The sequence below is a fragment of the Balaenoptera physalus genome (assembly GCF_965194825.1).
Source record: "Balaenoptera physalus genome assembly, chromosome: 7".
Lineage (NCBI taxonomy): Eukaryota > Metazoa > Chordata > Mammalia > Artiodactyla > Balaenopteridae > Balaenoptera > Balaenoptera physalus.
Window position 1 is genome coordinate 113,433,441 of NC_138886.1, and position 13,983 is coordinate 113,447,423.

General features: G+C 41.9%; 1 protein-coding gene across 2 annotated transcripts in view; it reads left to right on the forward strand.

The window, feature by feature from the left end:
* The first annotated feature begins 1,016 nt into the window (after window positions 1-1,016).
* Window positions 1,017-13,983, forward strand: part of EXTL3 (exostosin like glycosyltransferase 3) — a 64,567-nt gene continuing 51,600 nt past the window's right edge. Inside the window, exon 1 of one of the 2 annotated variants that reach the window (XM_082468861.1) lies at window positions 1,017-1,120. The gene's annotated coding sequence lies outside the window, so the exon portion shown is untranslated. The remainder of the gene's footprint in view (window positions 1,121-13,983) is intronic. The other variant, XM_082468860.1, reaches the window with a different exon arrangement.

A 13,983-nucleotide genomic window follows, 5' to 3' on the forward strand; every position in this document is an offset into this window, starting at 1 on the left:
GGGTCCTGGTGTGTGTCGGGTTCCCTGGTTGGAAAACCCTGGAGTAGAAGCCCCGCCCTTTGGAAATTAAAAGCATGTTTAAAAAAAGTTGAAGCAAATTTGATCTTAGATCATATTGCATTTACGGATGTTAAATAATGGCTTAAACGCATTCCTGAGTGAACAGTAATAATCAGGTGTGTCTTCCAGGACTGGTGGAGTTCCTTCACCCACTCCCATCATTTCAGTTATAAAGTTTTGTCCTGACTTTGCAAGTGTGGAAGTTGACAGCGACGCGTCTCTTAGGGCCGTAGGAATATGTGCGCTTTTCCGCTCACGGGGGTTGGCTCTTAAGTATTTCAAACGGCATCGCCTTTTCCTCCCAGTTTCGGTTGATCACGCCAACACGACTGGACTAAACCATTGTTTTTGCAAAGCCCCGGGATTTTTTCCCCTAGGCATTCACGCCGTCCGGCCTTTTCTTTGTTGTTAAATAATCAGAGTGTTTCACAGCTCCAGACCATTGCCGGAGACCGGTCAGCTCACTGAGGAAGGCCTTTTCTGTGGGGATGGCTTTATTTTTACACCTGAAGTTCACCGGGCCGCTCCAAGCGGCTGAGGTTCTGGAGTCAGAACGCGATCCAGAACCGGCGGGAGCATTCTCTTCGCACCCCCCGGAGAGGTTTTTCGGAAAGGGTGAGGGGCATTGGTAGGACGCGGGTCTGAGGGCCCAGAGGGGCGGGCACGCGCTTCCTCCCCGCGGGCGTCTCCCACAATCCCCGGCGCGGCCGCTCGCGGTGCCCAAGGCCTTGGCGGCCCTTCGGGCGCGGTCGGCAAAGTTGCTGACGCCTCCGCCCCGCCCCCTTTGCCCCCGCCCACCGCCTACCCCCCGCCCCCCCCGCCCCCCCCGCGCCCCCGCCACCACCCCACGCCCCGCTCGCGAGCGCCCGTGTTCGGCCATTTCCGGCGCGGCGCACTTCGGCAAGTTCCGCCGGCGCTGGTCGGAAATGGCTGCCAGCCTGCAGGGGGAGCTGAGGATCCGGCGCGGCCTGGAAGGCGGGCTGCAGGCGGCGAGAGCGGCTTTTGGGAACCCGAGTCTCGCGCAGGAGGCGGTGGCGGCTCGTCCCTGAACTGGAAGCCGGTAGGACTCCTGGTGGCGGCGGGAGCCCGGAGCAGCCGGGGCGCCAGCCCGGAAGGGGCTCGTGGTAGGGATCCCGGGGCCGGCCGCGAGCGCCGTGCACCGGGCGGGTCCGGGTCCGGCCGCTTCGGGGCCGCTGGAGCCGGCGAGAGGCTGCTGCCCGGTACGGCGGGGGCGTGCAGCCTCGGAGTAGGCCTTCCCAGACGTCTCGGGAGAGGACTTCCAGAGCCTTAGCCACCAGCGAGGGGGGGGGGGTAACGTAACGGGCCCCCTCTGGGGTATGGGGGGGTCTAAAGGCGACCTCCCCACCCCCAGACGCCCCCTATAGTCCCAGTTACCTCGCACCCACCTCCACCCCTTTTTCTAAAGGCTCGGCCTCAGCTGTGCAGCCCTCTCCCCTCCTTTCCCCCCTGTGTTTGTCCAGCTGCTTGTGCAGAGCATCTTCGGTCCACGAAGGGGCCTCCCAGACTGCCCCCCTCCCCTTTTCTGCGTGCACACACTCCCAGGTCTGCTTTCCGCTGCATTCAGACACAGCCGCCAGCAGCTGCTCTTCCTCTGGCTCTTTTCACCAGGCTCACCTCCTTTCATGAGGAGCCCACAGTCAGAATAGCCACTTCCTGCCCGAGGGTCCAGGTGCTGCCGTTCTGTGCTTCTGGGGCCCTGGGGCCCAGGCTCTGAAGCGATGGGCCCAGCGCTGCTTGGGCAGGAGAGGGGCTGCGGAGTGCGCGTCTACACGACTGAAATCTTAGCCGAGTTATCCGGATTACCCCGCACGGTTCAGTGCGAATCCGGAACCCTATGGAGACCGGGCAGGGCTGCCAGACTGCAGAGAGGCTGTTTCTCTTCTCCACGTTGAGCCAGTGGTTCAGAACCTTTTTAGGTTTTTGTGGCTCTCAAAAGACTTGAATTTGGTGGATTCCTCCCGCCTCTTTTCTTTTCAAAAATTCTAAGCGGCTTCATCAGGTCCTCTCGGTTCTACTCCTTTGGAGGAGGAGAGGCAGAGCACATGTCCAGTTTTTTTCTCCATATGTGGTTTATCTAAGAGGTCTCTTTATATTTCTTCTTCTCGCTTTCTTTCTCCGATTTAGGTAGCTTCATTTTTGAAGGCTGGGCTCCCCATGTTTTCTTTCGTTTTTTAAAAAATCTGTGCATTGTAGTCACGAAGACGGCATTTCCCCCCGTTTTGCTCAGCCAGTGTCTCGCACTCTGGTTCAGTTATTCTAAGTGTACTGAGTTCCTGAGATCGTAACCTGGGAGCTCCTGATAGTCTTGAGTGGAGCTCAGCGTTCTCACCAACTTTTACCAGGGGGACTTTTAAATATTTCATGGTGAAAGAAGACCCATGTTCTTAAACTCATACTTGGTGTGTTAAAAATACCTTTTCCTGTGGGAATTTCCTGATCTTCTGCCTGTGAGGAGTCGTTAGTACTCATAAATATTGATATGAGGGAAACTGGCCTCAGTGCTTTCCGGAAGAGGATTAGAATAGTGAATGTTCAGAATACTTGGAACATGGTTTATTTAATACTTGAAGGGATGGCCACTGCTCTCCGGGGGGCATACCTACTGGACAAACAATTGCAGAGCTTGCGTCTTCAGGTCCCCACCCCTTACTTTACTAAGGGGAAGAAAACCTGGCATTAAATGCTTAGCGTGTGTAGTTGGAATCTTTATGATTAGGCCTCAGTGTTTTAACCTGTGAATACAAAGAGTTTAAGCAAACAGGTTTGAGAGAAATGAGTCAGGGGTAAAGTTAAGCCTGAGAAGTAGACCTCTAGGGGGTGAAGAGGGGAAATTCAAAGGATGGCTTGACGCCATCAGAAGAATGTATGGGGATTAGATAAGGACCTGCCCTTTCCCTCAGGGCTTTAGGCTAGCTGTTGAATGAAAACTCACTGAAGGGTGGTGCAGGAGTGAGGCCTTGGCTGCGTGGGCTGTGTGTGTGTGTGGGCTTCCCTAACTGAGCCAAGACTGGTAGATGGTCCCTTGGAGGAGGGTTGGAGATACTGCCTGAAGCAGAAGGAGATTCAGGTATTAGGAGAAAAATGAAGATCCCTCCGGATCTGCTGTTGGTAGAGACTTGAATGTCTTTGCATATGATTACTTCAGAGTGAGGCAAGGAATATGAACCTTTCATAAAGTCGTAAAACTGTGCACTAGTTTCTGCTGGATATTAAGTTTAGCTCAGAAAACTTCTGTTAACATATTTATCTTCATTTTGGTTTTTTCCTCTTAATTTTCGGCAGCTTTTTCTTTTGAGAACCAGTAATAATAGGGTAACTAAGAGGAAACAAAGGATTTTTTTATCTATTTGTAGGTTCCTTGAAATAGTGGAGCTCAAGCAGACGGAGTTCGAGAACTCAAGAGAGGCAGGGGGAGGCTCACCTCTAAGCGTGATCTTTTCCTGCCTGAGCCAGTCCCACACTCCTTGTACACCTGGAGTTTTTCAGATCTCTTTGGTGATATTACTAGGTGGAAAAGAAGCAGCGTGAAAAATTTTATAATCTTGGGTATATAAGAGGAATATGAAGACCCCATTCAGTGACATATTTACCTCCTCTGCACTTAGGTCATGATGTTTAGTGTAGGATTTTGCTCACGTGTACCAAAATGACCCATTAAAATCGCAGGGATGGAGCCATAGGGAAGATGAACTATGTCTCAGCATTCTGTGGTTTGTAACCTGGAGTAATCTTACAGAAAAGTAGGCAAACTTTTCCTGTTAACAGCCAAATAGTATTTTAGGCTTTGCAACTATTCAACTCTGCTGTTGTAGACTGAAAACAACATATGTTGATATATAGTACATATATACGATATGTACATACAATAATACACATGTGCAATCCATAACTGAATGAGCAAGGCTGTATTCTAATGTAACTCTATTTACAAAACAGGCAGCTGGCTGTAGTTTGCCAGTGCCTGCCTTAGAGTATCGCGCCTTCACACACATGTTGCTACTTTTGTGTATTTCTCCGTTTGACTGTGCCCAATACCTTTTAGACTGATCAGTGTTATTAATGATTAACCCCCTGGATGTTTGCTTTGTTGACTGTTTATCTTATCCTCTTATATTGTCATCATTTTAACCCTCTCCTCCAACTTCCTTTTAAACCTTTTTTCAACAAATATTTGATACTCTGAGGAATTTTAAAAAATGAATTAGATTTGGAATATGCCCTTAGCCTGTATAGTAAGAGAGATAAGACATACAAAAATACATTATGATGGTAGATTACAATAATGTCTTAAATTACTTTAGTTCTTGGCGATCATATCATACTTTTATGTATATTTTTTCTTACATAGATTTTGATCTTTATAGTAACTCAGAGAGATAAGAGGCTAAATGTTACAATATTCCTTTTTTTGAGGGGGGAGGAAGGTAGGAAAGAAAACTGAGGCTTGGGGGGGTTTAGTTATTTGACCAGATGTAGTAAGAGGCAGCATTCTTGAATCTGCCAGTAACATTTACTGACCTGTCCCTCTTTGAATACTTACAGTGATGTGAACCTCCCTGGGCAGCCCATTCTAATTTGCAGACTAGTTTTTAGGACGCTTTTCCTTATTGAGCTGCAGTTTGCCTCTCTGTGAGTGTCACCTTTTAGGGCTGTGTAGAACAAGTCTATTCCTTTTCCCTCTGACAGTTCTGCAGATGCTGGAAGACAGCCATCATGTTTCCCAAGACATGAGTTGCAAATTAGTGTGCATGGATCAAGTAAGGCCCGTGCACATAACCATTTGGCCACCCAACTTATACAAAGACTTACATTGGGAGCCAAGTTTTAGAAATGCAGAGATTTCACATAAAAATCTCTTTTTCTGGCTTTTCTTGAGAAAAAATTATAGGCTTTGGTGATGTAGAGCTCACATTTCTGATGGTAGTAATCTCCCTTAGATGCTAAATATGCTCTGCATTTTGCTAAGGTCTCTGCCGGCCGCCTTGGTTCATTTACTTCACTCTCAGGGCCTCTGTGGTCATTGAGATTACCATCCTTTTCCTCGGTCTTCTACTCCACAGGCTGTCGATTCCCATTTCCTTCAGCTGTTCCTTATTTGACAGCTTCAAATCCCCTCACCAATTTCTCAGTCCTCTGCCCTGCATTCACTTTGTTAATGTCCCTCTTAAAAGTGTGGCACTCAGCACAGTGTACAGTATTCAGTATACAGTGTCAGAGTGCAGAGTGGGGTAACTTTTACTCTTTTGTTTTTGACACTATACTTCGTTTAAAAAAAAACCAGGATAAGCAGGTGATAAGTTTTTTTTTTCCCTAGTCAGTCATATATTCTTGATTCACTGAAATTATAGTCAACTAAAATCACAACTCTGTGTGTGTGTGTGTGTGCTGTTAGTAAGCGAAATCATTTCCCTGTAGTTTTGGGATCTAAGTGCTGAACTCTGCCTTTATCTCTTTTAAATGTTATCTGCTTAGATATTCCAGACTGATAAAATCTTTTTGTATCCTGGGTTTTTTCCAACCTTGACTTACTCTTCCCGGCCTGACTTCCTTTATTTCTGAAGTGGAGCTGTAAAGTATAAAGGCATTGTGGCTTAAAACGGAGAAGATAGTTGGTGAGGACTCCAAATTATTATTATCGGATTCAGGGGAAAAGTAAGGGGGCCTTAAAAGAAAGCATTATGCTTGAAATTTTGGAGGTGACACGAAAGGAGGTCTTGGGGATAGCCTTGAGTTTGTTTGTAATATTTCCCTCCCCCCCCCCCCCCCCCCCCCAGTAAACAGTATGTATGTGCTTTTTGTGTGCAAGGCAGTTGTAAGTCAGCGGGGTCCTAGAATCTCAAAGGATCTTTGCGGTCATATAGTCTACCCCTTTAGTTTATGAGTTTAAAAAGGATAAGGAGCGTATGAGTCAAGAAGGACAGGAATTATGAAGTTAGAGGGCCTGATGAATCAGAAAGATGGTAGTAATGATAAAGGGATGACAGAATCGGAGTCTCAAGTTGAATTCACCCATGCAGGTTGAAGTCGGATGCCTGAGTCATAAAGCTGATTTACGTATTGCTTAGCAAACTTCTACTTGAGTTTTCTGTCTCATTTAGGGAGGCTAGAGCACTAATGATATCAATTGTATGCCTCCATAGCATAAGGTGAAAATCTTATTTTCTTGAGGAATGGACACCCTTAGAGAAATTAGTTTCTGCTCTAGGCACTTGCACATCAAGTTGACTGTTCCAGAAAGATCCTTCAGCAAAATCTATCTGAAGATCTTATTTAAAAAAACCTGTTTTTACAGCTCCTCCTTCCATACAGTGGAATCTGTTTTTTTCACATATTGTGAACATTTTCCCATTTGATTTAAAATGATTGAAAAGCTTATTGACAGAGATAACCATATTAATGACAGAGCGATAATCATATTAATGACATGGATTTATCGTACTTAATATTTAACCTTCCTCCTAATCTTGGACGTTTAATTTATAATTTTTTTTGCCATTATAAAGAATGCTTGGTGATTGCACTTTTATATCAATAATACAAATCTTTGTTCACATAGAATGCATTCCTAGAAAGTGAAATTGCTGAGTCGAAGATATGAATATTTTAAAGACTTGTTACAGATGGCAAGTTTACGTTCCTACTAATACAACGTAAGAGTACCTGTCACTGTAGCTGCCAGCAGAGTACAGAGATGTACTGTACTTTATTATACTAAATGGTTTACTTTGTAATGTGGCCATTCTTGATATTAAATCTTTTTTCTCATTCGTGATTCTTTCTTAAGGATAATTTCTGGAAGTGGAATTGTAGGGTCAAAGTGAAGGCACCATTTCAGGGCTTTTATTGCTTAAGGCCAAATTGTGCTCCAGAAAGGAGTGTCGGTTCTCCTTCCCGGCACCGGAGTATGGGAATGTACCCTCGTTAGTACCAGATACTGTAATTTTACTATTCTTTGCTGATTTATAGGTGGAAAATGTCACTGTGTCTTGTTTTAAATGTACACTTATTTGATTGCTGGGATGATTAAACATTTTAAAATGTTTAGCGTTTGGGCCCCTTCTTTTTGTGTAGCTTCCTGCTTATTTCCTTTGACCACTATTGTATTGCCTTTACTTCTGTGAAAGTAATGCTGTGTTGTAAATGCTTCTACCAATCTTTTCACTGAATCTCAACTTAAAAAAAAAAAAAAAATGTAGAAGCCTTTGTTTTTTACATAGTCAGATTTGTTGAACTTTTATGGATTCCACTTTTGCCTAGATTCCTGTAAAAGTGGCTGTACTTATCTTGTGGTGAAATTACATTTATGTTTTCCTTTTGTTCTTTTTATGGTTTCATTTATTATAATTACCTCTTGAATCCATCTGGGACTTATTTTGGGATTTGGTTTGTCATGCAGGAATTCAACTTTTTTTCTAAAAAGCTAATTGTCACATTATTTATGGAAAAATCTAATGTGGTGTACTTTAAAGTGACTGCAGCAAGGTAATATTTTTCGTAATTATGAAAGCAATACATGCTTATCGTAAATGAACAAAGCCAAAGTGAGTCTTTTAAGTAAACAAATAGTAAACACGTGGGTAGCAGGGTGCAGGTCGGACACGTGGATTTGTATCTGGTCTCCTCACCTTCTTGCTATATGGCCTTAAGTAGGTTACCTAACCTTGGGATTCACTCTTACTTTTCTGCAAAGTAGAAAAAACAAGCCTACCCCCAAGATGGTTGATGTGAGGATGAAATGAGAAAGTATATGTAAAGTGTGTTATCTAGAGTGCATTGTAAATATATATATAGTTAAAACAAGTGAAAGGTCTACCCCCCACGTCTTCCAAAAGTCTATGATGTGGTCTGTAGACTTCCTGCATGAATAAGGTATATTGCTCTTTGACTTCCTTAGTTGTCTGTAATTACATTGATTCAGATGTCATCAATCTGAATGAGGATTGTCATCAGTTCTTTGTTAGACCAATACTTTTGAGTTTTATTGAGTTGTGTGCTCTGCATTAAAATCACCTGGGAGCTTTGTCAAACTGCAGGAGCTTGGGCCCCATACTTGGGAATTCTGATGCAGTTAATGTTTGGTGGGCCTGGGTTTATCATGTGAAAACATTCTTAGCTGATTTGTGCATCTGATTTGTAACCCGAGTTAAAAACTGACTTGTGAGACAATGTGATTTTGATTTGTGGGATGTTATCAAACTGGTGGGAAGGGAAACAGATACATGAATTGGCATAATTTTCCAATTGAGGACTTATCCTGGGAGTTGAGACTTCTGGGTTCAGGTTTATTGCTGACTAAATGCAGCAGTATTGTGACCTGGGTTAATGAAGAATGTTAGTTTGCTTGTTAATACCTATACACTGTTGAGCAGTGGAAGGAACGCTTATTACTAACTGGTGAGCTCCTTTTGTGTCTGCTAGGGGCATCTGTGGAACACCTTTGGACTTAGACATCTGTTCTTGAGCCCAAGCAATACTTGTTTTTCCTTGTTTTCAAAGCCCTGTAATAAGGGTGGCTCAGCTCTGTGGTTCTTTGTGATTGTATCATAATCTTGACTCGTAACTCAGTAAGTATGTCAATGCACAACCAGTTTTTCTCACCTGATTTTGGTTTTTAATTGCTGACAACTTTTTATTTCCTTTGTTTTACACCCAGGTTAAATTTGTGCAGTAAATAAACTGTGGTGGTTGTATTGTGAAAAACACATGACTCGCTCTCCTCTAACTTGTGAATTGCCTACAATCAGTTTTTGCAAGTCATTTTTTATCAACAGTTAGCTTCCCTGGAAAGTGCCTTTTGTTATTTTAAACCATAAAAGAGAGAAGTCATAGTCTTAACAGTAGTGCTAGTATTGGGAAATTTATTTTAGTGTGTTTAATTTGTTTCGCTTATTAACATCCTGATTTTTGAACTAGGTACTACTAGGTAACAGGGTGTTTGTCATGCCTGTGCTTAGCAGGAAATCAGGAAATCATGTTCTCTGGGGTTGTTATAGTATTTAAAAATTTCTGAAATATTGCTTTCAACAACCTTATTGAAATGATTTTCTGTACAGAACTATCTTTATCTAGTTTGAAAGGCTTGCGGCAATGGCAGTAATAGCAGCAATGTACAAACGGTTCTGTAGCACCTGCTCCTGGGTTGTAATAGGATTCTGCCTTCTGGATGGGCTCATGTAGTAAGTACTACCTGCACAGGTGCACAGGTAGGTCATTCACTCTGAGTATATTGTTTTCTTGTTTTGTTTAGCAGATAAACAAATAAGAATATAAGGTTGACTTTAGGTTTGGAATAGTATTACCATGTGTTTTAATTATAACTGTCATTATCTGTGGTTACAGTACAGCTGTAGGAATATGGATAATTTAAAATTAATTTATGCTTGATGTGCCTGTGCTCTGTGTTCCCTGAGTTAACATCACGGGCAGTTTATCATAATGGTTAAGACATAGAGAGTGTGGGCCTTAGAGTAACTTTGAGTTGAATCCAAGTCTTACTCAATATGGATGCCCCTGGGCAAGTTACCTAAGCTCTGTGCTTTGGTTTCCTCGTGTATAAAGTGGGAATAATAGTAACACCTACTTCGTAGGATTCTTGTGAAGATTAAGTATGTGAAGGAATACAGTAGGTCTAATCTGGCACACAGTAAACAGTCAATAGATGTTAGCTGTTATTACAGTTATTTAATATATTAAAGTCAGTTGAAGGTTTCATTTGGGAACATCTGGAAGGTGTCTAGCTTCTCTGCTTCTTGCTCCATTCTCCCTTTATACGTTTCAGATGTAATGCATAACAGCAGCCCAAGTGGAACCAGCTATTTATTCCCTTCTTTCCTCCCTTCTGTTTTCTTTCTCTCTTCCATTGAGTGTTTTACTTTAGTTCAGTTTATTTATTTATTTTTTAATGAGGAAGATTATACAACTTTGTTGAAAGGCATTAAAGAAGACCTAAATAAACAGTGATATGCCAAATCCATGATAGGAAGTTTCAATATCAGAGTGTTTTAGTTTTAAAAGAAGAAAGGTCGAGTCAGTAGGATGGTTATTATATCAATTGACTCTTGAAATCAAGGTCCTCGTTGCTGGTAATGTTCCCACTGATGACGGAAGAGTTCGCCATGGTGATAAGGAATGTCAGCAGAGAAGGCGCTCAAAGAGGAGGCGATGTGGTAGAGATGGTAGAGGGCACGGGTGTGTTGAGGCATAGGAGGGAGGAGATGAAGGGGCAAGACAAGCATATGCAGAACTCCGAATGAGAACTCTTAAGCCCCAGCTGACTTCTCAGCTTATCTTCTGGACTTCTGACTTGAATTACTTACCATTTCAGCTTTCCAGGAACATAGCTGGTTTCAAGGCCTCAAGTGAGTGGCTAACACATGAAGAATTCTACTTTCCATTTATCAGCAAAAAAATTTTGATTAGGGAAAGTAAAAAGTAGGGCATCCGCCGTGATCTGAATGATAAATCTCTGTGCACAAGTATTTTGAACTTTTTTTCCCTCTTTGTTGGGAGAAGACACTTACTAACATAACCTCCTTATACTCAGAGGAGATGTACCCTTGCTGCCATTGGAACATTGAGGTGTAGATGTCTGTGTTGCTGACCATTGGAAAAGAGATATCAGAAGGGAGATCAAGGTTAGAGAGGTAAATTTGAGAATCATCCAATCAGGGGGTGCTAATTGAAGCTATTGGCAAGCTCCAGTAAATGAAGATAAAGAGAGAAGAGGACAAGGGACAAACCCCTGAGGAACAACTGTATTTAAGGAGTGGCAAAAGGAACCAGAGAATGAGCTGTTGCGGTGGAGAACCAGGAGAACGGATGAGTAAATTATATAAAATACAAATTAACTTAATATGAGACATTGGGACAGGAATGAGGATGACAGAACTATTTGATAGAAATAAAGGTGTGAATAAATGGAGACAATGAATGTTCATGCTTCTGGATAAGATTAACTATATAAAATAACACTTCCCTACTTAAGTGCAATATAATTTAATTCTTTTTATATATTACTGAATTCTGTTCACTGATATTTGTTCAGTGTTTTTTGTCTATATTCATGAGTGAAATTTATCTGTAGTTTTCTTTTTTGGTGCTCTCTTTGGTTTGGGTATCAGGGTTGGTAAAATGGACTGGGAATCTCCCCCCTGCCCCCCCCGGAAGAGACCATGTAGAATAGGTATTTATACTTTAAACATGTAGTAGAATTCTCCAGTGAAAGCCTTTGGGGCTGGACATTTCTTTTTGGGGAGTTTTAAAATTACAAAGTCAATTTATTTAATAGTTATAGGACTGATTATCTATTTCCTATTGGGTGAGTTGTGGTGTTTGTGTTTTTTGAGGCATTGGTTCATTTCATCTGAGTTGTCCAATTTATGTGTGTTGAGTTGTTTATAGTCTTCCTTTGTTATCCTTTTTTTAAAATTTATTTATTTATTTATTTATTTTTGGCTGTGTTGGGTCTTCATTTCTGTACGAGGGCTTTCTCTAGTTGCGGCAAGCGGGGGCCACTCTTCATCGTGGTGCGCGGGCCTCTCACTTTCGCGGCCTCTCTTGTTGTGGAGCATAGGCTCCAGACGCGCAGGCTCAGTAGTCGTGGCTCACGGGCCCAGTTGCTCCGTGGCATGTGGGATCTTCCCAGACCAGGGCTCGAACCCGTGTCCCCTGCATTGGCAGGCGGACTCTCAACCACTGCACCACCAGGGAAGCCTTGTTATCCTTTTGATGCCTGCAGGGACTGTAGTGATATCCCTTGTTTCATTCCCCATGTTAGTAATTTGTATCTCTTTCTTTGTCAGTCTTGAGCAGGTTTGTCAAAATTCTTGACAAACTTCTTGGTTTTACTGATTTTTTTCTTTTGTTTTTATGTTTTTTATTTCATTGATTTCTGCTCTTTATTCTTTCTTTCCTTCTGCTTACTTTGGGTTTATTTTGTTCTTTTTCTAGGTTCTTGAAGTAGGAGCTTAGGTTATTGATTTGAGACGTTCCCTCTTTTCTAATGTAAGCATTTCATGCATAAATGTTCCTCTCAGCACAGCTTTAGCTGTGTCCCATAGATTTTTTATTTAATCTATTGTATTTTATTTAATCCTCACAATAACCCTGGAGGTAAGTAGGGATTTTCAATATGACTTTAAGGAGGAAATTGTGTAACATTCTTAAATTCTCAAAGTTGAGTCCTGTGCCAGAGAGTCTAATTGCAAGTCCAGAAGGCCTTCAAGCCTCCGCCTAGCAGTGAAATTCTCTCTCTTTATTTTACAGTGTTTCATTTTCCTTGAATCAAGTCTATATAGGCTCTAAATCTCAAACTTGATTGAAAATGAAAATGTAAAACTAAGGTTTTCATCTAGTATTGTTATTTATTGAGCAGTGTGACCTGGAACCCAGAACTATGTGATATTTTGCAGAGGGATTTCAAAAGAGGTCAGAAAAATAGTTTCATTCTACAAGGAGTTTTTAAGTCCAGCTGGAGAGAAACAAATTGCTTAAATGAAACTAATGAACAGTTGATCAAATTCTGAATCCTCTAATACTGAATACAGTGGGAATTTAGAGAGTTTAGAAATCGAGTGTAGTTAGAGAAAACTATATGGAAGAGGTGAGACTCTAAAATGGCCCCAGAGAGTAAGTAGGATAGGTGGAAAAGAGGAAGAACGCTGTTCCAAGTGTCCAGTGAGTCTGTTGGGCAAGTGAGATGGAGAAGGTTGGAGAAAGAGCACAACTTGAGCCAGCTCGTTCTTTGTGTAGGGTTGAGCTTGAAAGATTCACTAAACGTACGTGGAATAGTTGAAGTAGGGCGTGTAGGTAGAGCCATCCTTGATTATAGAGGATCGTGGAAGTTCAGCAAAAGAGTGATTATGGGCAGCAGACTAATGTAAAAAAAAAAAAAAAGAAAAAACATTTAGAGATAGAAAAATTGGCAAAACACATGAACTGATAGTGCATGAAAAGAGAAGTACAGATACTCAATGAGCAAAAATTGTTCGACCTCCAATAATAAAGGGTAAATTAAAACAATAGAATGACATTTTATCCAACTGTCTTTTTTTTAAAAAAGGCATTCGGTTGGATTAATTAGGTTAATTAATGTGTAACTGCAGCAACAGACTCTGAAATCTTAGTGGCCTAACATAACAAAAGTTTATTTCTCACTCTTCACAATTCAGGTGGCGCTCTTCCGTGGCTCCTCTCCAGTGGTGACTCAGGGGTCTGGGTTGCTTTTATCTTGCCACTTCATAGTTTTAGAGTTTTTTGCTTTCGGTCTCTCAAGTGGTGGGGGGAAGAAGAATCCATAGCTATTCTTAACTGCCTTGTACTGGAAAGGATACCTTACTTCTACTCACATTCCCTTTGGCAAGAACTAGTCTTAACGGCTGCAGCCAAACTGTAAGGCAGAGTGGGAAATGTAGGAGAGCAAATACATTCTCGTGGAGTAATAACCATTTCTGTCACACCATTATTGGCGAACGGATGCCCTCTGTATTGTTGGTGGGAGGATAAATGGTCATCTTTCTCGTAGACAGTCATTTTTAAAATGTTAAGATATTCTTGCTCTGACCTATGTTAAAATTTTCTTTCTAAGGAAATAGCTGTGGATGTATGCAAAGATAGCTACAAAAATAGTTGTTATAGCTTTGATTATAATGAAAAATTGGAAACAAATGTCTAACAAAAGGGGACTGGTTAAATAAATTATGGTCTTGCTGTATTCAGTTATTGATGATCATGTAGTATAGCATCTAATGATGTGGGGCATTACATTGTTCTTGTTATAAGTGGAAAAAATCAGATTACAAAAAACATATATCCCATTTTTGTAAGCATGTTTATTTATGCATAGACCAAAGACTGGAGGCGATCTCTGGTTTTGGCAGAATAGCAGACTAGATCAATATAAAC